Source organism: Chiloscyllium plagiosum, unplaced genomic scaffold (genome assembly GCF_037043375.1).
Source record: "Chiloscyllium plagiosum isolate Xiang-an unplaced genomic scaffold, Cpla_swu_hap1 HiC_scaffold_39, whole genome shotgun sequence".
Taxonomy (NCBI): Eukaryota; Metazoa; Chordata; class Chondrichthyes; order Orectolobiformes; family Hemiscylliidae; genus Chiloscyllium; species Chiloscyllium plagiosum.
This window is the reverse complement of record NW_028270177.1, coordinates 87,719,208-87,743,762: the sequence shown is the minus strand read 5'-3', so window position 1 is coordinate 87,743,762 and position 24,555 is coordinate 87,719,208.

Sequence of the window (24,555 nt, the reverse complement as noted above, 5' to 3'; positions counted from 1 at the left end):
TCCCAGTCCTACAAATGTAGCACTTGCGCCTCCCTGTCCACTTTTCCAGTGTCCGTTTGGGAAAGGGATGCTCAGCAGTGGTCGCTAGGCAGCCATCTGTGATAGGTTCACCGCCAGTGGGTATGCTGGTCTCTGTCAATCCTGTCGGGGGCTGGGAAACAGCGTATAGTGTGGGCGAGGTTGTTGCACAGCTATCTGAGGTAGGTTCCGTCCCCAGTGTGTATGCTGGTCTCTATCAAACCCGTCGGGTCTGGCCCACAGCGTATATGGTTGTGAATAATCCTCTTAACTGGATTGAAATGGAAGAATGGGATGCAATTACATTGCCATACAATTGAGAAAATGTACATTTCCAAGCTGTCTGATGCTAAAAGACGTAAAAATCTCTTTATTCATGTGAATGTGAACAAGTGATCTTCATGTATTGAACAAAAATAATTTAGTGTACATTTACTGTGATAATTGAAAGTCCAAACATTTAGTTTTCGCCAGAGAATTTAAGTTCAGCACATTTTCAAGTCGAAGTTGCAAAAAGTTTGATCAGTATGTGTTCATCATTGGTGGCAAAACCAGAAGTCTCTGGAAATGCTCAGTAGTCTTGACAGTATCTGTGGCGAGAAAGCAGAATCAATATAAGGTAGGGGAATGTGTCTGGGTGCGTTACTCTTCGCTCATTGTGTTCAGGGATGTGTAGGTTAGATTTCAGCAAGGCGTTCGATAAGGTTTCCCACAGTAGGCTATTATACAAAATGCAGAGGAATGGGATTGTGGGACACATAGTAGTTTGGATCAGTAATTGGCTTGCTGAAAGAAAACAGAGGGTTGTAGTTGATGGAGCATGTTCATCTTGGTGTCCAGTTACTAGCGGCGTACCGCAAGGGTCTGTGTTGGGTCCACTGATTGTCGTCATTTTTATAAATGGCCAGGATGAGGGCTTAGAAGAGTAGGTTAGTACATTTGCAGACGACAATAATTTCGGTGGAGTTGTGCATAGTGACAAAGGATGTATTGGTTCCAGAGAGACATAGATATAATGCAGAGCTGGGCTGAGGGTGGCAAATGGAATTTAATGTGGACAAGTGTGAGGTGGTAAACTTTGGAAGGAGTAATCGGAATGCAAAGTACCGGGCTAATGGTAAGAATCTCGGGAATGCAGATGAGCAGATTGACAGGTTTGTTAAGAAGGCATGCAGTGTTTTGGCCTTTATTAATAGAGGGATTGAGTTCCGGAACCATGAGGTTATGCTGCAGCTGTACAAAGCTCTGGTGCGGCCGCACTTGGAGTACTGTGTACAGTTCTGGTGACCGCATTATACGAAGGATGTGGAAGCTTTGGAAAGGGTGCAGATGAGATTTAGTATGATATTGCGTGGTATGGAGCGAAGGTCCGAGGAGGAAAGGTTGAGGGATTTGAGGCTGTTTTCGTTCGAGAGAAGAAGATTGAGAGGTGACTTAATAGAGACATACAAGATAATCAGTTTTCGCCTGAGAATTTAAATCCAGCACTTTTCCAAATATGTAAGAAGGGAAAGAATGGTGAAAGTAAATATTGTCCTTTTCGAGGATGAAAATGGCGAGGTAATAATGGGAAACTCAGAAATGGCAGGAGCAGAACCAACACTTCCTGTTTGCACAACGGATAATAATTTCTTCACAAAATGTACAGCAACTGCAACCAATGTTAATGGAAGTACGATGACGAGGAAGAAGGGATTAAGTAAATTGGTGGGATTAAAGGCAGGTAAGGCCCTCACGCTTGATGACCTGCTCTCTAGGATATTAAAGAAGGTGACAGCAGAGATAGGGGATTGGTTAATTAGAATGTTCAAATAAAATCCGTGGAATCTGGAATAGTTCCAAAGTATTGGAAAATTAGCAATTAGATTAGATGCCTACAGTATGGAAATAAGTCCTTCGGCCCAGCAAGTCCACACCGACCTTCCAAAGACGAACATATGCAGAGACATTTCCCTACACCTACCCCGTCGAATGCACCTAACACTATCGGTAATTTGGCATGATCGATTCACCTGACCTACACATCTTTGGGAGGAAACCAGAGCACTCAGAGAAAACCCACGCAGACAGGGGGAGAATGTGCAAACACAAGACAGACAGTCACCAAAGGAGGGAATTGAGCCTAGGTCTCTGGCACTATATGGCAGCAGTGCTGACCACTGAGCCACCGTGCCGCCCTGACATGATTCTTCAAAGTAGGACGTATGTAAAAAGTGAGAAAGTTCAGAGCAGCGATTTTGACCTCTGTGGTGGGGAAGATGCTTCAGTCAATTGTAAAGTCGGAAATAACTGAACACTTGAAAAAACAAAGATTAATCCATGATGGGCAAGTTGTGCTTGTCAAACTTGCTGGAGTTCTTTGAGAATGAAACCAGCAAGGTGGATAATAAGGATCCAGCTATATTTAGACTTCCAGAAGGCTTTCAACAAGGTGCTGCATGAAGGATGATCTAGAAGGTTAGATCCCAGGAGGTTAAGGGTAGTATAATGTATTGGATAGAGGATTACCTGACTGAAAGAAAGAAGAGCATTAGTATAAATCGTCCTTCTCTGGCGAACTGAAGCTAATGAGGTGCTGCAGGGTTCAGCTGTCAATTTTCAATTGTTTGCAATATACAAATGAAAGGAAGGAGAGACAGAGTGTTGGAACAAGTTCAGAGATGGTTCTAAACTATGTGGTAAAACAGTCTGTGATGAGCAGATACGCAGTTGGAAGATAAATATTGATCAGCTAGGAGAATGGGGTAACACCTGTCAGATGTCGTTTAATGTGGAAAATCGCGAGGTTGTCTGTTTTAGCGGGAACAGTTAAAGGTTAAATTACTAATTAAATAGGAAACAGATTCAAAGTACGTCAACGATGAAGGTTCCAGTTGTCTTTGTGCATCACTCGTAGAAAGTAGGTGTACAGGTGCAACATGTATTTTAAAAGGCAAATGAAAGACTTTTATTGCAGAAAAAAACTGGATTACAAAAGATATGTTGCTTTAATTATCTAAGACCTTGGTTCCACATCACAAGTATTCTGTCCAGTGTTGTTCCCCTGACTTGAGGAAGGATTTGGTTGCATTTCAGACAGTTCTGATGAGGTTCATCAGGTTGATTCCAGGAATGAAATGGCGGTTTACGATGAGCAGTTAAATAGCATCTGCTTATAATCGCTGGAGTTCTGAAGACTGAGGGAGAATCTGATTGACATAAAGAAACTCGAAAGGAGATTGGAAAAATACTCCCATGTGAGACAGTCTCGAACAAGTAGTCATAGATATAGAGTGAGAGGAGGTAGGGTTAGAACTAACAGGATGAGAAACTACTTCTCTCAGAGGGTTGTGAATCTGTGGAACTCACTGTCCCACAGTGTATTGGAGGGAAAATCAATGAACAGACTCAAGAAACAAATAGGTGTGTTTCTGATGTGGTTAGGATGACGGTCACCAGGCCGGAAAGTAGATAACATTAGCCATGATCATGTTAAATAGTGCAATGAATCAAAGGGCTGAATTTCCTACTCCAACTCCTAATTCCGATGTTATTTTGTTGTTCCATCTGCAGTTCTTTTGGATTTTATTCACTGTTGGTAGTTGGGGTGGTAGGAGTAGAGGTGTTTTGGTAAAGGGAGACGCAGGTTGCTCAATGTGAAGGGAACAAGATAGTAATATGGAGAAAAAAACACAACCAGGTCTTGTTGATTGTCATAGAAGACCTGGCAACTGGGTGGCCTATCCCTGTTCTCAATTCCTCATGTTTAGTTGCTGAGTGTAAACAAAATCAAATCGTTACAGTCGGACAGACAGCCTATAATTAACATGCCCATTTCATCATAAAGGGGGAAATGACTATTTGAAGCAGAAGTAAAGAGTTCACAATCCTTTCGACATTTCCTGATTATTTGCTGCAACGACAGTCCGGTGGCTGGGTCATAGGTCTGCAAAACACTTTAGCATCGTCGTAACTTGATAGTTAGACATCGAGTAAAACATTATATTATAAATTCCATTGGAATATGGCTATAATATTTATCTTTTGAAAAAAATATTCTGAATATATTCTGGAAGAATACAAACATTGCAAAGGCTAGAAAGGGAAGTTATGAAGAGGACATGAGTTTATAAAGAGGTCTCAGTGTGTCAAGGGAATGAGCACGTACTGGTCTTTGTATAATAATTGGAAAAATGTGTCTATATTTGAACACGTTGGCGAGTTGAATGGAAAAGCAGTGTATTATTTCAATGGACAGATTGCCAAACTGATGCACGAGGAACGGGACGCCAAGATCTCAAAGCAAAACGTCTGCATGGACACCAAGTTTATCGGGAGGCAAAATCAATGTTAAAATATTTTGAAACCAAATACATAAAGAAATAGAGAAGGTTTTTCTAAATTTTACAGATGAATAGTAAGACCAGACTTCCTTTAAAATTATGTCTCCTTGTGTTGAGCTTTGAGTAAGGCTCTCCGTTCACCCTGTCCATACCCCTCATGATTTGGAGATGTTGGTTTTGGACTGGGGTGGACAAAGTTAAAAAAATCACACAACACTAGTTTTTAAATACAAACTGGTTGGTCTATAACATTTTGTTGTGTGATTTTTACCTTTGCACATCCCTCATGCTCTTAAAACTCCTTGACCAGAAGCCCCTCTTCAACTAATCTGCCTTCAAATAAATTCTAGCCTCTCTTAATAGTTTGAGTACTCTCTTGTCTTGTTACTTCTGAAATGTATCTTCTCAGAACTGTCAGTGTGAAATTGCATCAGCCAGTGTTCTGGTTACCTGAACAATTCATTTATATCATCCTGAAATCTAACACGTTCCTCCTCACTGTGAATCACTCAGCTAATCGTTGTGTCATCGACAAAATTATTTATCATTCTCCACAAACTCCATCCCTCACATTCTCAACGTCATAATTTGTGACTTTCACAAATAAGCCTTCTTTTTCGTGTTTTTTCAGATGTTATTCACAAAAGAAGAATTGAGAATTCCAGCCTCTTGTTTCTCCTATTTTCGTGAATATACAGCGTGATGCAGTTGAGGTCTTTTTATGAGAGGGCCTCAAATTTTATTTTGGACATGGAGCTGAATTCTCCTTTTTTTTTACTATGCCCTCTGTAATTTTTCTTTATACGTCTTGTACGTAATTAATATTGGACCATGCTTAGGTGTCTTTCACCGAAACACTTGTATTTTATGATGACTTGAATAATGTTCTTTGTAACGTGCTCTACATTAGTCAGAGCAGAAGGAATTGCTTGTGAGCAGAATGGGCAGAGACTCAGAATTTTGTTTGAAAGAGCTGGAGTGATAAGCATAAAGATTCAAATAAATTCTACATTATAGACCAGGGGCAGGAGATCAAATCATCTCGTCATGTCTACCTTGAATTGGAACCAAAGTATTAGAACATATGCTGACTGTTCTCCAAAGGTTTTTTAAACAAGTTCTTAGAGCAGCATGGATTTTACAGCTGTTCTTGGGACTGCAAGCATAGTTTAAGATTTCTTACAGTCGTTTTTTACAGTTAATTTAGTCGTTATAGTTCACTAAAGAAGATTATTTTTCCATTTTGTTTTATCAAAATTTAAAAACAAAGCAGAAAAGAAAACGAGCAATAAAGGTCTCTTTTTTTCAAATGAACTATTTTTAACGAGCTTTTCAAGGGTGGTCTACAATGAAATTAGAAAAGTATGTACTGTATATGTTTTAAAAGATGTTTTTATTAAGACTGCAATGTTTTTGTTTGTTTTGAAAAGTCAAGCAGTTTTTTTCTTTTAAATAAGAGTTTGTGTCTTCACTCCGGAGAGAGCTGAACGTGTTCAGCTATGGAGAAGAATTTTATCTTCGAGGAATTTATTGAAGAGTAATCTTTGTATTGAGTTAATTAGCTAAATAGTTGCTTTTATCTTGTATATGTTTGATATCTATATATGTTTGTATTTTTTCCATTTTAACATTATTTTCTGTAGGTCAAGAAAAGCAACATTTAGGGTGATGAAACATCCTGCTTTTCAGCATTAATATCATTAAGGCAGTACATAATATACAGAGGGAAATGGCTAGCAGATTTCGACAAGTTATTATCCAGCAAAATCACTCAGATAGATGGGTGACTGTCAGGAAAGATAAGAAGGAAGTTCAAAGATTCAAAGTTCAGTGGCTATTCCTCCATTAAACAAATTCAGTTTTTGGAACAGGTGAAGGGGATTGTCTTTCTGATGAAAATAATAGAACAATCAGCTATTGGACACTTGGAACAATTCTTACCTTCGGCATCTTTTGGCAAGGGGCTCTCCTGTCAGCGGCATTAACAGGAGATTCGGTGGCAGTGAGCATAAGTTGAGGATGGGTTGTTGCTCTCCCGGTGCTAGGATTAAGAACGTCTCTAAAAATTTCAAGCTTATTGTTAAAGGTGAGATTGAGAGTCTAGGAATTATTGCACATATTGGGAGAAATGGCCTCTTTAGGGAAAAATATTAAAGCAGTACAGAGTGAATTTAAGAGGTATGGTAGAAGATTAAAAATGCATCTTAAAATTTGTAATTCCTGGTTTTCTCATAATGTCAAACTCAACAGGGAAGGAACAAAATATTAAAGGAGAAAAAAAATAGCTGAAGATCTGGTGGGTTGTTGAGGGCTTCAGATCTTTTGGAAATTGCAATCTGTTTTGGAATAGAAAGGACCTGTTCAAAAAGAATTGGTCTAATCTAAACTGGAGAACAACCAATATCTTAGCAGGGAGATTTGCTCATTCTGTGTAGGGAGACGTTATATAGATAGAGAAGGCAAGGAGGTATTCTAAGTAGCAGTGTAAATGGTAGTTTGGATGAAGAAGGTTATGAATGTGAGGAGAACATGCCAACTGAATGTTTAAATGTAAGGGGTGTTACAGGGAAGGCTGATGAACATAGGCTATATTTAGGAACCTGGGATTCTGACATCATAGCTATTACAGAAACTTGGCTGAGAGATGGTCAAGACTGGAAATTCAATGTTCCCGGTGTTAGGTATTCGAGAACGGATAAAAAAAGAGAGACATTCGATGGGCAGGGGAGGAGAAGGAGGACTGATGCTTTTAATTTAGGAATAAATTATTGCTCTATCTAGGAAAGAGTTTTTCTTAAAAATCGTTCAGTTAAAATATATTGGTAGAAATGAATACGAAAGTAAATATCACTTTGAAGAGATTGTACTATTTGCTCATTTGTGACAAATCGTCCAGTGAAAATATATTTTTAGAAATTAAAAATAAGAAATGAAAGAGCACGTTGATGGGATTATACGATATGTTATCCAGCAGTAAGACAGAAGTTGAGAAACAAACATGTAGTAAGATCTCAGATATATGTAAGCTTAATAATATTGCTTAATGGGGGATTTAAATTTTCCAAACGTTGACTGGCACTACCATAGTGTTAACGGTTTGGATAGTGAAGAATTTGTCAAATGAGTTGAAGAAAAATTTCTTCATCAATATGTGGATGAACCTAAGAGAGAAGGAGCAAAATAGACCGCCTCTTGTGAAATAGGCAGGGCAAGTGACTTCCGTAAAGATAGGGGAATACTTTGGGTCTTGCAAGCATAACTCCATTAGTTTCAAAATAGTTATGGAAAATAATAAGCCTTTCATTAATATTATATTTCTAATTGGAGGACCATAAATTTTAATGGCAGGAGACGAGGATGTTCCCAGTTTAATTGGAGTAGAGTGTTAGCAGGTGAATAGAACGTCTGGCAAGTCGGAAGTGGCCAATAGCGTGACGCTGAGAGTTGACGATGTGTTCCTGGGAGAGAGAAGGGTAAGGCTGGTAAGATTAAGGAACAATGGATGACTAAAGATATTGAGGTTCTACTCAAGACTAAAAGAGAGTCTTAGTTTAGATATAAACAACTATTTGTATTGATTAAGGGATTCATTTGAATAGAGTGTGGTCGCATTATTTAGAGAGAAATCAGGAAAGCAAAAAGGTGATATGCGATTTCATGGGAAGGTTAAGGATATTCCAAAGATGTTGTGCAACTACATTAAGAGCAGGAGGGTAATCACTGGTAAGGCCTGTTAAAGATCATGAAGGGATCGTTGTGTTGAATCCAGGAGATGGGGAATAAAATCATCTCATTCCTGATGCATAGACAGCAGCAAACACACACTACAGTATGCACATCACATTTATCCAGATTGAATTGTATCTGCTATTTGTCAGCCTATTGATATATTTGATCAAAATCTTTTTGTAATCTTCGAAAACCTTCTTTGCTGTCCCCTGTGCCACCAACGTTGGTGTTTTCCATAAACCTCGTAACCATGCCTTCTATATTCTCATCCAAATCATTTACATAAATGGCAAACAATTAAAACCCAGAACTAACCTCTGTAGAACACTTCTGGTCACAAGCCACAACTCCGAAAAGCAACCGTCCACCATAACTCTGCTTCCTGCCATTGCATCAATCGAAAGTGCTGGAGAGAAGGTCAGCAGTTCTGGCAGTATCAGAGCATAGCAAAAAAAGGAATTAACATTTTCAGTCCAATATAACTTGTTCAGAACAGGTTCATATCAGTCTCCATATGTTAACTCTGTTTCTCTGTCCAGATCCTGACTCATCCGTTGCATTTCTCCACGATTTTATTTGTATTTCAGTTTTTCACTATCTCTAACATTTTGTATTTCTTGATTCGTCTAGATGCTGAACCCGGTTATATTAGGACAGTATGCATCATTCCTGTTCCCATTATTTGTACCAGTGACACACGTATTACATTGGAGTCTGTTGTTTCGTTTAGTTCTGATCATAAGTGCGTGAATCTCAGCAAATTGATTTTGATTTTAAAGGCATTTTAGAGATAGTTGCACAGTATGAAAATAATGGCAACATATTTTCATTATGACATTGTCTGTGCCCTTTATGAATAAGTTTGTCTCATCTGGCTCTGAAAGTTTTCAATACGTTTCTCCGAATAATTACAGCAAGGATGGTGGTCACGCCGCCCATCATCTCTCCACCAACTCAGGATGAGCTATATCCTCACTCTTACTCTGTTGTAACTCCCTGTAACCCCACACATTTTGTTATCTATATCTGTTTTATTAATTCTGAGTATCCTGTCCACATGTAAACAATCTTATCAACCTGTATAACCTGCGATTATACAGTCTATATATAAAATGTAATTCCGTATACCATGCTTAAAATTGTCCTATTCTATTCACATTGTCGTTCAGCATTCCATGTATCAAAGGTCATCGGTTACCTAACTCTTCATTGCATTTTATTCTATTTGTCAGAAAGAGTGAAGGCTGAATACGTGTGACTTGGAGATATTAATGTACTCCCGAAAGGTCTCCTCAGTTACTGGCCAGAGTCCTTTCTGTCACATAGGCAATATTGTATTCATTCCGTCCCTTCCTCATTAATTCATGACTTTTATTGAACAAGGTTATTGTACATTGTTATGAATAAGGACCCACCCATTAAAATATTTTGAAGCAGGTAGCCCAGACTGTAACTTTGCTAATTGTTGTGGTTAAGTGTATAGTGGGCATTCCTGGATTGAATTAGCTAGTCATGCTGCCGAGTTTAAACAAACCGCATTTATTTACCAAATTACGGAAGGAACCACAAAGAACCGAAAATTGAATGCTCAAACAAAAAATCCTCTCCGCGTGTGACAGGTAATCCCGACTTAATGATGCTGTTCTAAATTACTTGCAACAATCCCAATAATCAAACCTTTTAGCAAAAGACTAAAAATGCCACAAACAAGTTTACAGATTACGAAGTCAGAGGGCAAAAGGAGGGGGAGAATGCTTAGTTTCAACAGTGAGCCTGATTCAACTAACCCCCGAGCTGAATTGACCTGCGCAGCTACAGAGTTCGCCACGCCCCCTTGGTTACACCAGTTTATTTTTAAAATACTTGAAAGCCTTTTGCTTGAGGCATTAACTATTAGGTATAAACAAAATGACCCAATGAGATATTCAAAATTGAGACATGTTGGGACTTTGGGTCATTCTGAACCGCTCCGAAAAAATATCAAGGGCGACATAACCTTGTAAAGAGACCAGCTTTGTGACAACTCCTCCCAAATAAAACTGAATCATTAATATCCAAAGATTTCTTCAGTTTTCAAATGCCCCCTAAAAGAATGGTTAGGACATTCACTTACTTTCAACATGCGAACGTGCATAACTGCACCCAGATTCAGTGTGTGATATTGCCATCATCGAATGCCTCCATCTGTCATTCAAATCTCGGCAATGCTTTGGCAATCACGTTTTCAAGACCTGCCACATGCACAATTTTCAAATTGATTGGCTCTATCAACAAGCTGCAGCTAAACTGTCTGACATTTTTATCCTTAAATTAGTCCAAAAACTTTAATGCGTTATAATCAGTGCATACGATTGTCTCAGATATGTTGCTGGTAACATAAACACTGAAATGTTGTAGTGCCAACACAAAGGTCAAAGTCTCTTTCTCAACTGTCGAATATTTCCACTGATGAATGTTCAATCTAATCAATAGGTCTTTCTATCTCCTCCTCGTCTTCCTGCAGGAGCACAGCGCTGACACCCACATCACTCGCATATACAGCGGCCTTCACATGCTTTTGCATCCCATGACACCATTTGTCTGTGTCCAATAACATGGCCCACGAAGGTGACTTGTGCTTTGGCAAATTCACTTATTTGCTCGGTTTAACACCTGACTTCTGAGTTAGATCGAATAAGTCTGATAAGTGTTCTAAACGTTCCTTCCATGAGTGACTGAAGGCTACCAGTTCATCGATGTACACCACACGTTGGGTAATCCAGCAACTTATTGGTTAGTCTCTGAAATGTGGCCGGCACGCTTTTCTAAATAAATGACATGAATTTAAACTTCAGTGTTATGAAAGCCGAGATTCTCTTTGCTCTTTCTGACAAATATACCTGTCAGGAGTCTCTGAACAAGTATAACTTAGAAATATAACTTGTTTGTCCCATTTTTTAAACACGGTTTTCCAACTGTGGAGTGGATATGCATCAGTCTTTGTAACTGCATTGGCTTTGCGACAGTCCACACATAACAAGGTGTGAAGGCTCAATTATGGCGCTTGAGGATTACAAGGTAGACAGGAAAGACCTAAAGAGAGAGCTCAGAAGAGCCAGGAGGAAACATGAGAAAATGTTGGTGGATAGGATCAGGGTAAATTCTAAGGCATTCTATAGGTATTTAAGGAATAAAAGAATGACGAGGGTAAGATTAGGGCCAATGAAGGATCGTAGTGTGAAGTTGTGTGTGGAGTCAGAGGAGAAAGGGGAAGCACTAAATGAATATTTTTCGATAGTGTTGTTGAGGAGAATACTAAAATACAGGCTACTAGACTACGTGTGATTGAGGTTCACAAGGAAGAGGTATTTGAAATCCTGCAGAGTGTGAAAATAGATAAGTCCCCTGGGCTGGATGGGATTTATCCTAGGAACCTCTGCGAAGCCAGGGAGGAGATTGCAGAGCCTTTGGCACTAATCTATAAATCGTCATTGTCTACATGAGGGTAACAAATGTGGTTCCCCTCTTCAAGAAGGGGAGTAGAGACAACCCAGGTAATTCTAGACCAGTGAGCCTTACTTCAGTTATATAGAACATAGAACACAGAACATTACAGCGTAGTACAGGCCCTTCGGCCCCCGATGTTGCGCCGCCCTTTCATACTAATCTGAAGCCCATCCCACCTACAATATTCCATGTACGTCCATATGACTGTCCAATGACGACTTAAATGCACTTAAACTTGGCGAATCTCCTACCGTTGCAGGCAAAGCATTCCATACCCTGACTACTCTCTGAGTAAAGAAACTACCTCTGACATCTGTCTTATACCTAGCTCCCCTCACTTTAAAATTGTATTCCCTCGTGTTTGCCGTCCACATACATGATGTTGGTAAAGTGTTGGAAATGGTTATAAGAGGTAGGATTTATAATCATCTGGAAAAGAATAATTTGATTAGGGATAGTCAGCACGGTTTTCTGAAGGATAGGTCGTGTCTCACAAACCTTATTGAGTTCTTTGAGAAGATGACCAAACAGGTAGATGGGAGTAAACCAGTTGATGTGGTATATATGGATTTCAGCAAGGCGTTCGATAAACTTCCCGACAGTATGCTATTTATTCATTAACAGGATGCTGGGCCAGTATTTAATTCACTTTCCTCATTGTCCTTGAGAAGGTGCTGGTGAGCTGTCTTCCTGACCCACTGCAGTCCGTGGGATGTAAGTAGTCAGTGCTTAGGTCTGTGTGGTTGCATTTCTTTGAGGCTTTGTAGTGACCGATATAACTGAATGTCTTGCTTGGCTATTTCAAAGGGCAACTGAGAGACAAATGCGTTGCTGGAGCCACATGCAAGTCCGGTGGTAAATATCATTCCCTGAAGGACATTAGCGTGCCAGGTAAGATTTTTTGACAATCGACAATGGTTTCGTAGGTTCATGTAATTTTATTAATTTCAAATTCCACCATTTGACGTGGCGGGATTCGAATCCAGGGTGGGGATGAGCACCTGGGTCCCTGGATTAACAAACTCAAGATAATACGGCGAGGACATTGCCTTCCCAGCATCTTCAACCATCTCCACTAGCAAAATGAGTTTTGCTGTTGGTGTGGCTGTGCTTGAAGCACAGCTATTCGCAAGGCTAAGGAATGATTTGGCAAAACGCTCCATCCTTCTTAATATTGTATTTATGAGAAGGTCAGAAGATGGGAAGAGCCCTTGGGGAAAATGAGCTGGGTGTCCTTGGTCATGAGTCACTAACAGAATTCATACCAGGCAGCAGGTAATCAACACAGTAAATTGTGCAATGTCCTTCATTGCAAAATGATTCAAGTATAGGAGTGAAGGCACTTTCCTGCCGTCGTAGAGTGTTGTTCAGAAAGTACTTGGGGCACTGTGTACAGATTATCTCTCGCTGATACGGACTGATCACCTTGCCACAGAGAGACAGTGTCATGGAGTTTTACTGGAGTAATTCCATGTGGTGATGGCATCACGAGGAGACCGTGAAGGAATAATCTGTATATCTACAAAAAAATGAATGTGATCGCATTAAAACTTGGGGGTTATGAACCAAAACTCATTATTTTCAAAACAAAACGTTTTTAGCGTTAACTAAAACATGTGTTTTTTGCGAAACATGCTTTCACATTTGGGCAAATATATAGAAAGGAAACGATTAGAAGGATAGGGGAAAAGAGCAGGGAAATGGGGTTAGCATAGATGTGCATTTTGGTCATCATGGACCAGTTTAGTCTGAACGGTCTGTCTCCATTCTTTAGGACTCTATGACTCTATGATATTATACTTACCTGATTGGAGCCTCATGTTGCTTAAGCAAGAGTATCAGAAATAAGGTGGGTGAACTTAAGGCGTGGATCGGTACCTGGGACTACGATGTTGTGGCCATCACGGAAACGTGGATAGATGTGGGACAGGAATGGCTGTTGGAGGTTCCTGGTTACAGGTGTTTCAGTAGATTAGGGAGGGTGGGAAAAAAGGAGGGGGGTGGCATTGCTAATTAGAAATGGTATAACGGCTGCAGAAAGGAAGTTTGAGGGGGATCTGCCTCTGGAGGTAGTATAGGCTGAAGTCAGAAATAGGAAAGGTGCAGTCACCTTGTTGGGTGTTTACTATAGGCCCCCCAATAGCAGCAGAGATGTGGAGAAACAGATTGGCAAACAGATTTTGGAAAGGTGCAGAAGCCACAGGGTCGTAGTCATGGGCGACTTCAACTTCCCAAATATTGATTGGAAGCTCTTTAGATCAAGTAGATTGGATGGGGCGGTGTTTGTGCAGTGTGTCCAGGAAGCTTTTCTAACGCAGTATGTAGATTGTCCAACCAGAGGGGAAGCCATATTGGATTTGGTACTCGCTAATGGACCGGGACAAGTGGTGGGCTTATTAGTGGGTGAACATTTTGGTGATGGTGACCACAATTCTGTGACTTTCACCTTGGTTATGGAGAGAGATAGGTGCGCACAACAAGGTAGATTTTATAATTGGGGGAAGGGAAATTACGATGCTGTAAGGCAGGATTTGAGGAGCATACGTTGGGAGCATAGGCTGTCAGGGAAGGATTTGGTGGAAATGTGGAACTTTTTCAAAGAGCAGATACGACGTGTCCATGATATGTATGTACCTATCAGGCAGGAAAGAAATGGTCGTGTGAGGATGCCTTAGTTGACGAGAGAGGTTGAATGTCTGGTAAAGAGGAAGAAGGAGGCTTACATAAGGTTGAGGAAACAGGATTCAGTCAGAGCAGTGGAGGGATACAGGATAGCCAGAAGGGACCTGAATAAAGGGATTAGGAGAGCTAAGAGAGGGCATGAAAAATCGTTGGCGGATAGGATCAAGGATAACCCCAAGGCATTTTATGCGTATGTGAGAAACCTGAGAATGACGAGAACGAGGGTAGGTCCGATCAAGGACAGTAGTGGGAGACTGTGTATTGAGTCGGAAGAGATAGGAGAGGTCTTGAACAAGTACTTCTCTTCAGTATTTACGAACGAGAGGGACCGTATTGTAGAAGAGGAGAGTGTGAAATGGACTGGTAAGCTAGAAGAGATACCTGTTAGGAAGGAAGATGTGTTGGACATTTTGAACAACTTGAGGATAGACAAGTCCCCCGGGCCTGACGGGATATATTCTAGGATTATGTGGGAAGCAAGAGAGGAAATTGCAGTACCGTTGGCAATGATCTTCTCGTCTTCACTGGCAACGGGAGTGGTACCAGGGGACTGGAGAGTAGCGAATGTTGTGCCCCTGTTCAAAAAAGGGAATAGGGATAACCCCGGGAATTACAGGCCTGTTAGTCTTACTTCTGTGGTAGGCAAAGTAATGGAAAGGGTACTGAGGGATAGGATTTATGAGTATCTGGAAAGACACTGCTTGATTAGGGACAGCCAGCACGGATTTGTGAAGGGTAGGTCTTGCCTTACAAGTCTTATTGAATTCTTCGAGGAGGTGACCAAGCATGTGGATGAGGGTAGAGCAGTGGATATAGTGTACATGGATTTTAGTAAGGCATTTGATAAGGTTCCCCATGGTAGGCTTATGCGGAAAATCAGGAGGCATGGGATAGAGGGAGATTTGGCCAATTGGATAGAAAACTGGCTAACCGGTCGAAGGCAGAGAGTGGTGGTAGATGGTAAATATTCAGCCTGGAGCCCAGTTACAAGTGGAGTTCCGCAGGGATCAGTTCTGGGTCCTCAGCTGTTTGTAATTTCTATTCATGACTTAGATGAGAGAATCGAAGGGTGGGTCAGTAAATTTGCAGATGATACGAAGATAGGTGGAGTTGTGGACAGTGAGGAGGGCTGTTGTCGGCTGCAGAGGGACTTAGATATGATGCAGAGCTGGGCTGAGGAGTGGCAGATGGAGTTCAACCCTGCCAAGTGTGAGGTTGTCCATTTTGGAAGAACAAATAAGAATGCGGATAACAGGGTTAATGGTAGGGTTCTTAGTGAGGTGGAGGAACAGAGGGATCTTGGGGTCTATGTACATAGATCTTTGAAGGTTGCCACTCAGGTGGATAGAGTTTGTAAGAAGGCCTATGGAGTATTATCGTTCATTAGCAGAGGGATTGAATTCAAGAGTCATGAAGTGATGTTGCAGCTGTACAGGACTTTGGTTAGGCCACAGTTGGAGTACAGTGTGCAATTCTGGTCGCCTCACTTTAGAAAAGATGTGGAAGCTTTGGAGAGGGTGCAGAGAAGATTTACCAGGATGTTGCCTGGAATGGAGAGGAAGTCGTACGAGGATAGGTTGAGAGTTCTTGGCCTTTTCTCGTTGGAACGGCGAAGGATGAGGGGTGACTTGATCGAGGTTTATAAGATGATCAGAGGAATAGATAGAGTAGACAGTCAGAAACATTTTCCCCGGGTACAACAGAGTGTTACAAGGGGACATAAATTTAAGGTGAAGGGTGGAAGGTATAGGGGAGATGTCAGGGGTGGGTTCTTTACCCAGAGAGTGGTGGGGACATGGAATGCGCTGCCCGTGGGAGTGGTAGAGTCGGAATCATTGGCGACCTTTAAGCGGCATTTGGATAGGTACATGGATGGGTACTTAATCTAGGTTAGAAGTTCGGCACAACATCGTGGGCCGAAGGGCCTGTTCTGTGCTGTATTGTTCTATGTTCTATGTTCTATGTTCTAAGTGCTCCACGTTCTCAATGAACTCTCACCGCCACCTTGTTCAGCTGGTGTGTGACCCTGTACTGAATGCCATGTTCAAACATTTGTCAGCAGTCACACTCTGATAGAGTTCGCCATTCCCACCAGCTTCTGACCTTCATAGAGAAAACTAGCCTGTCTTCTGGGAGATGGGAGATGCCTCCTTGAGACTTGGCACAAACCTTCCACTGCCCCTTCTCGCTGTCAGCAAACCATGATATTGTTAACATAACACGAGTGTACCATTAGAAATGGAGCCAGGAGGAACACCAAGGAGCACTGTATCTGTGCAGTCTATGTCTCATTCATTTGTCATGTTGGAGCATCAATGACATCCTCCTTTGTGTTACATACTAGAGGGGCAGAATGGTCTCTTGTCTTCATGCGTTCGTGTTTCGAGGGGCTGAATGTCCTCCTCCTGGTCCCAGGGAAAAAGTTCACGGACATTATTGGGCGATACTTGGTTACTGCTTACCAGCGTAGTATACTAACGAGACTCCTTATCTTGCTGTGTCATAGTAGACAGGCAGGGGGCTGGAATAACACAGCAGGCCAGGAAAAAATGAGTTCTCCAATTTCAAATAACCTCCCTTCCAATCTCCCAACTCCTTTCCCAACCCCCTGACATTCCTTTGATCAACCCCTCTTCCAGTTATCAACCGGATCCAGTTCTCCCAACGTCCAGCCCAAGGTACCCCACTACATACGTTCACCTATCCCCACCACACCACACTGCCTCCTCTTTTCTCGCCCCGCCTCTTTATCTGTGGCTCCCTTACCACAGCCTCCAATCCTAAAGAAGCGTCACTTCCTGATGCTGCCTGGCTTGTTGTGTTCTTCCAGCCTCCTGCCTGTCTACTTTGCATTTCAACATTTGCAGATTTTTATTTCAAAATCTCTTCCTGTGTAATAGGCCAGAGAAAGCGAATGGGTTATGTCTCTTCTTATCCAATACTTTTGATGGGTTGAATGACTTTCTCACATTCCTGTGAAACAGAAACCCATTAACAAATATATCACTTTTGACTCCATCTATCACTCTCTGAGAAAAAGAACAGGATATGACATCACCAACACAGGAAGTTGCATCACATACTCAAGGAAACCTAAACACTTAGCTATAAAGTGGGACGAAACACCAGCACTTCACCGGAGTCACAATGATGGTGTGCCCTAATATAGTAATGAACCATCTGAAAATGAACTCTCCAGCTCAGCGACCAAACTGCCCTAGAATAAGCGCAATTTCTCTCATCCTTCCTTTAACTAAATCTTTCATTCCAGCAATCATTCTGATTATTTATAAGGTTACTGGTATTACTTTGCAAAGTAATGTGGTATCTGTCTGTCTCTTTGTGTGAATATGTGTGCGAGAGTGACTGAACAATCCTCTGTAATCTCTGGATTACTCCTCATGTCATGTGGAATAGAGGTAAGGATCAGGAAGACAGTAGAGCTTAACACGTTGTTAAAAAGCTAGTTCAGGGGTGAGGTTTTCAGATTTTTGGATCATTTGGATCTCTTCCAGGATAGTGTGCCCTGTCCAAAAAAGACAGGTTACATTTTAACTGGAGGATCTTTGTGGGTAACTTTGCTAGTGCATTTCGAATGGATTTAAACTCATAAACCAGGAGTGTGGGAGCCAAAGCAGCAGGTAAGGAACTTAGCAGAAGGTAGAGGTGAATAGCACATCAGGCACGCCCAGTTTAATGACAATGCTGAGGGAAGGAATCGGATTAGTTCACAAAGTGAGTTGGAAGTTGAAATAAATGGTAGAGATGAGGCGCAGATTTTTCAGGGATGAACAAATCAGGGTGGAGTGCATGGTGGGTGTGAGGAAGTGAGGCATATGAGATCAGGAAGGTTGTGCAAAAGCAAATATGAAAGAGGAAAGAGGTTGGGGTGGAGTGGGGTGGGGAATTCTGTGACAAATAATTGGCAGCAAAACACAGGAAAACTTGCTGTTTTTCCTAAGTGAATACCTGGAAAGGTATTTATTATACTTCAAAAAGTAGCACCCTAATAGCTAGAAGTCTGTATTCTATTGAAGGAAAAGCTGTGTCCATAATATTGCTGTAGCTATAGTAATGTTTGCAAACAGCTGGAATAATGTTCGTGCTGTTGTTGGACAATGCTTGTACTGAGCACATGAATTTCCCTGGATGTTCCCAGAGATGGCTGGGCTGCCCTTGGCTGAGTAAGTGCTGAAGCTCCATGAGACGATGCTGGTTTGTCATCTCTTATTGAGTGTACACTTATTGAGTACAGGCAAATGAACAAATCAGCAACTACGATTACTTATTTATACAGAATATATCAGAGTTTTCATGGCTGCCACCGCAGAGAATCATGCAAAGAAAAATAGGCCTATCACGTCTGCGCCACCAAGTCCACATCCAAAGGCTTTTTAAACGATTGTAAGGTTACCTGCCTCAACCATCCTCATAGGCAATGCATTCCGCACTCATAACACCCTCTCAGTTCGAAACAGATTGCACAAATCCTCTCTCACCCTCTACCTTTTATTTTAAAAGTGTGTGCCTTGGCGTTTGACCCTTCGAGTAAGAGAAACAGCTCTTGTCTATTCATCTTTCCATACCCCTTCTGCTCTTGTGCATCTGTACCACACTGCGTCCTCAACCTTCCATTCTGAAAAGACAAAACGATCAAATTTAGTCCTCCTCCTTCAGAGTTTGAGTACTCATTTGTCTTGTTACTTCTGACGTGAATCATCCCAGTGTATCGGTGTTAAATTTCAACGACCATTGATCTGGTTATCTGAATAATCTGTTTATATTCTCCTATTGCCTAACACTTTACTCCTGACTGTTCTCCAAATGTTATTCAGAGGAAGGTTTCAGAATTCCAGTCTTTTGCTTTTCATACTTTGGTCAATTTACAGAGTGCTGCAGTTAACATCTTTTATGAGGGAGCCGCAAATAGCATTTTCAACACAGAGTTGAATTCACCTGCCCCTCTGCATGTTTTATTCATAACGCTTGTAAATAATTTAGGATGAAATAGGGTTTGGCATCTTGCACGGCAACATTAGCATCTTGCGTGACACTGTTCTTTGTAACATCCCCTGCAATAACGAGAGTTGAAGAATTGCTCGATCTGCAGGATGGACACGGACTCATTCATTGTTTGTTTAAATCAGCTAGTGTGATGAGGATACATATTCAATTATATTCTACGTTATGGACAAACTGCAGGAGATCAAATCATATTCTCATATCTACCTTGAATTGGAAACAAATACATAATGTAAAAGAATATTCAAAAATGTTGAGAAACCACACTAGCGGAGAAAATAAAATGTCTGCACTTGATGGAGACATCGAGTACATGTCCAGTCTGACCAAGAATCAACTGATAGTACCGAAAGTACAAGAAATCTTTTCGAAATTTTCAATGGAAACCAGATCTCGATATTCCTGAACAGTAATGCTTTCTAACCCATTCTCACTTCCCCAAAAAAACAGCTTTTCCCTGTCACTAAAACTTCATATACCATTCTTCCTCCCCGTCCTACTCTTTCCTTACACTATCCCTCCTATTGCTACATGCTCTTTGACTGATGATCTCTCTTCACAACCTTCCTCTGCCACTCCCACTGTAAATTACACCAATTTCCCAGTTAATCCCACTTCTAGCCATCCCGTTCCCTTTTAACTTTCCAACTGAGCTGATACAATCTTCTGACCTCTGTGTTACTACCGGTCATCAGGGAATGATAAGATTAAGGTGATCAATGTCCAATAGGAACAGAAAACATTGTGTGTCTGTCACTGTCCGATGCACTGTGAACAGGATGGTTTTGTTCCCCATTGTACAGACTGGAGCTTCTTTCTGTATCTCTGTCACAGCGCTTAACCAAACAGCCTCATCACAAATAGGACAAAACTCTTCTCAGAATCAGAAGTCCATGTATCTGTTTTCTGCTAAACATTGTGAGGAGAGTGAGCACATTGTTCAAATAAGCCGTGTTCTATCTTTATGCTCTTTATTACTTCAACTGATTTTCTAATGTCATTTGAGGTGAGATCAGAGTAACTTCCTTTGCATCAAAGTTGTATTTGAATCATGGACCTTGACTAAACTGTATTCCACGAGAATCGAAGGAAATTTTGCGCTGCTGATTTCTTCAGTGAACAGTGACACCTTCCTCAGAGCTTTTGGGAATGACAAAAAAACCCTGCACTTGCTAGTGCCTTTCAAAACCATGGATGAATTTGTCCTGTTAGTGATGTCAAGGTATATTATGTTTTCACACTTTGGTCTTAAGTCTCAGAAAAGTAAGACCTTTCTGATTGATTGTCAACCCAGTGAAATCGGGACATTACAATAAGATTACCCTCCTAATTATTTTCAATCGGTTACTTTCTGAGGACTAATCATGCGATGTCAGCGCCACTGAGAAAACATTTTCGCTGTCCAGCAGAGTCGCCACTCCATGATTCTAATTTATTCCCTGACTCATTCGCCGTACTAGCCAGATGCATTAGGCTCACAACTTGTAACAACGTAGAGATGTCCATGACCCTGTGGAACTTTCCTCCCATCCTGTATCCTACCCGCTGAATCCAGCCCCTCTCCCAATCCCACCTCCTGCAAATATTCACCATCCCTCCTAACATTCCAGTCTCTGATGCTGAATATTCTGCCCTCAGCAAATATCTGAACTTTACCTCTCCGTGCCCCCACCTTTATGAACTTCAGGATTGACATGAAGTTGAACTCTTCTTCTATCATCTTCGCCTCGGTGCCTATATCTTTGGGCATATCTTTCCTCTCAGTATCTCATAGACCCGGTCACCCAGCTCCAACACTGTCCCTCCACATAGACCACTCTCTCTACCCTTTTACCCGAACTCAATGTGTTCATTGAGAACTCTTCACGTGACATTGTTTGCCTTAATTTCTCTTCATCCCCCTCACCCAATCCAATTTAATACTGTCTGAACGGACTACGCTACGTGCACTTAGATCGAACCATGACTGTGTTATTCAGCTTCTGACGATAAGGGTGGTGCTACTGTAGTTTGGTGGACTGAACTCTATGTTGCAGAGGATGAGTGCGGGGTCACAGGTACCTCCACTTATCTCCCCTTGGACAATGATCGCACCATTGCACATCAGACCATTTTATTAACTGTGATAACTGTCTTCATTTCATCTGGAGATTATCGCCGCGCTCACCCCCCACATAACTGCCCCCAAGCTGATTGTCCTCTGATAGCAGGGCACGTGTCTATCGCCTTTTGAAATCCACAAACGGAACTGCTTGGACAGAACCATTCCTTCGGCCTGCTCCTGTCACACAGAGGGAGCACATCTTGGATACACATCTTGGCCCCAGTTATTCCCGTTTCTTCATGGAGTACGTAGAACAGGTTCTGCACCAGTTTTATTCCAGCCCCCAATAACAACTCTTTTTCTTTGATTCATAGATGATATCATCGCTGCTACGTCTCTCTCTTGTCCAGATTTGGAAACGTTCATCGGTTTCACTTCCAATTTGTATCCCTCCATCACTTTCACCCGGTCTTTCTCTGACTCATCCCTTCCTTTCCTCGGCATCTCTGTTTCCATTTCTGGGAATAGATTAGATGCTGATATTCAGTATTAACCCATCGATTCCCACAAATACTTGGAGTATACATCCTCACATCGTATTTCCTCCAAAGACTCCATTCCATTCCCACAGTTCTTCCGTCTCCACCGCGTTGCTTATGATGATGCCATCTTCAAAAATGTGGCCTCTAAAATGTCCATCTTCTTCCACAACTGAGGATTCTCCAGCTCTGTTGTCATTGTGGCCGTCAACCAGGACCGAACTTCCTTCCCTCCTACCATTTCCCCCTCTCTTCCCTCCCGCAACAGCGTTAGAGTTCACCTTCTCTTTATCTACCATCCCACAAGCATTCACATGCAGAGGATCATCAGACCGCATTTCCCCCACCTTCAGCGAAATACCGCCAACCGACACATGTTTGCCTCCTCTCCATTGTCCGCATTCTAAAGGTACCATTCCCTGCAGGACACCATTGTCTGCTCTTCATTCGCTCCCAACATCTTCCTCCACCCCCACCACAGATCCACTTCATTTTCACCTGCCGAAGGTGTAACACTTCCCCATTTACTGCCCCCTTACTATCCAAGGGCCCAACCACACCTTCCAGGTGAAGCAGTACCATACTAACATTTCCCACAATCTAGCCTACTGCATTTGCTGCCCACAATGTGGTCTTCTCTACACTGGGGAAACGAAGGGTAGACTGGGTGACGCTTCATAGAACATCAAGGTCCATCTATGTAAAGACCCTGAGCTTGAAGTCGCCTGCCAGTTCAAAACCTCATCCTGTTCCCTGGCCAATATTTCTATGTCAGGCTTGCTGCAGTGTTCCAGGAAAGTTCAGCGCAAGCTGGAAGAACAACACCTCATTTTCACATGCGGACCCTGCACACTTCAGAGTCAAAATCAAGTTCAATAATTTAAAGGTCTGAACTCCCCCAATATGGTGTGTTATGTTTCATTCGTAGAAGGATTGAATTACAGAGTAGCAATATCATGCTGCAACTACACAAAAAGCTGGTGCGGCCATACTTGGAATATTGTGTGCAGTTCTGGTCCCCATATTTCGGGAAGGATGTGGAAGCATTGCAAAAGGTGCAGCGGAGATTTACCAGGATGTTGCCTGGTCTTGAGGGACGGTCTTATGAGAAAAAGCTGAGAGATTGAACCTGTTCTCATTGGCAAGAAGAAGGCGAAGAGAGGATTTGATGGAGACATGCAAGATGATCAGAGGATTAGATAGGGTAGACAGTGAAAGTCTTTTTCCTAGGAGGATGACGTCAGCTTGTATGAGGGGACATAGCTACAAATTGAGGGGTGAAAGATTTAAGACAAATGCCAGAGGCAGGTTTTTAGGCAGAGAGTCGTAAGGGCGTGGAATGCACTACCTGCTCATATACTCATCTCAGCAACAATAGGGAGATTTAAACAATCCTTAGATAAGCACCTAGATGATTTTGGGATAATGTAGGGGGACGAGCTGAGAATACTTCACAGGTCGGTGCAACATCGAGGGCCGAAGGGCCTGTTCTGCGCTTTAATGTTCTATGTCTTAGCCCCCTACCCATAATACACGAGGTCTAGTTATCACATAGCCTTTGTTAGCTCCCAGCAGTCTCTATTAACACATATGTAGACTCTGCTGCATATCAACCAACATTTTTAGGGCTACCATTAGTTTTGACCAAGGGTCACCGGACCAGAAATGTTAACTCTGGTTTCTTTAAATAAGATGTTGCCAGACCTGCTGAGGTTTTGCAGCAACTTCTGTTTTACTTCAGCATTTTCATGGCAAGTTCTAACAATGCAGTACGTCGTCGATATTTAGAGCCCTGTCAAACATAGGAACTTTGTAATTACTCATTTAATGTCCGAAACATTACTCTAGATTTAACTGATATAGCGGCTTTGGTGTTATTGTTTAGACCAGACAATTTGTCACCGTTTGGAAAGTAAAAGATTGAAAGAGTTGGAGAGAAACTCAGTAGATCTGACATCATCTGAGCAGAGATGCGCAGAATTAACATTTGATTCCAATATGACTTTTCAGAACAGTGTCACATCATATTCGATATGCTAACTCTATTTCTCTCTGCAGAAACTTGCTCATCTTTTTTCGTTTCTTCGCCATTTTCTGATTGTATTTGTTGTTTCCATATTATTATATTTCATGTTTCTTGACAGGTCTCCATGTTGAACTTGGTTATATTTGGACAATGTGGTACTTTCCGATCCCTATAATATTTGGTGTGTCTGTGACACCTGTATTACGGCTGAAATTTGTTTCTTCTTTAAGATTCAAAGGAAAAAAAAAATTCTGAATATCCTGTAAATCTCAGGAAATCCACTTTGTTTGAAGACATTTTAGCGGTAGCTGAACTTGATGAATTAATAGGAACAGATTATTGATGATGGAACACTCTGTGTCCTTCATTGAACAAGCTTGTCTCCCCACTCTCCAGAGGCTTTGAATACATATCACAGAACTATTAGAGCAACGGTGGAGGAAACGTAGCTCATTGTCTCTTCCAACTTGGAATGAGCTGTATCTCTACTGTTATTCTCCTATATTGTCCCCATGGCTCTCCACATTTTGTTATTAGTGTCTGTTTTAATTGTAAGTACCCTGTTAAATATGAAGAAAATGATCAGTCTCAAAGAAACAGATGTTGGAGAGAAAATTCAGTAAGTCTGGCAGTGTCTGTGAATAGAAATCAAAGTTAATGTCTCAGGTCCAGCGACCGTACTCGAGC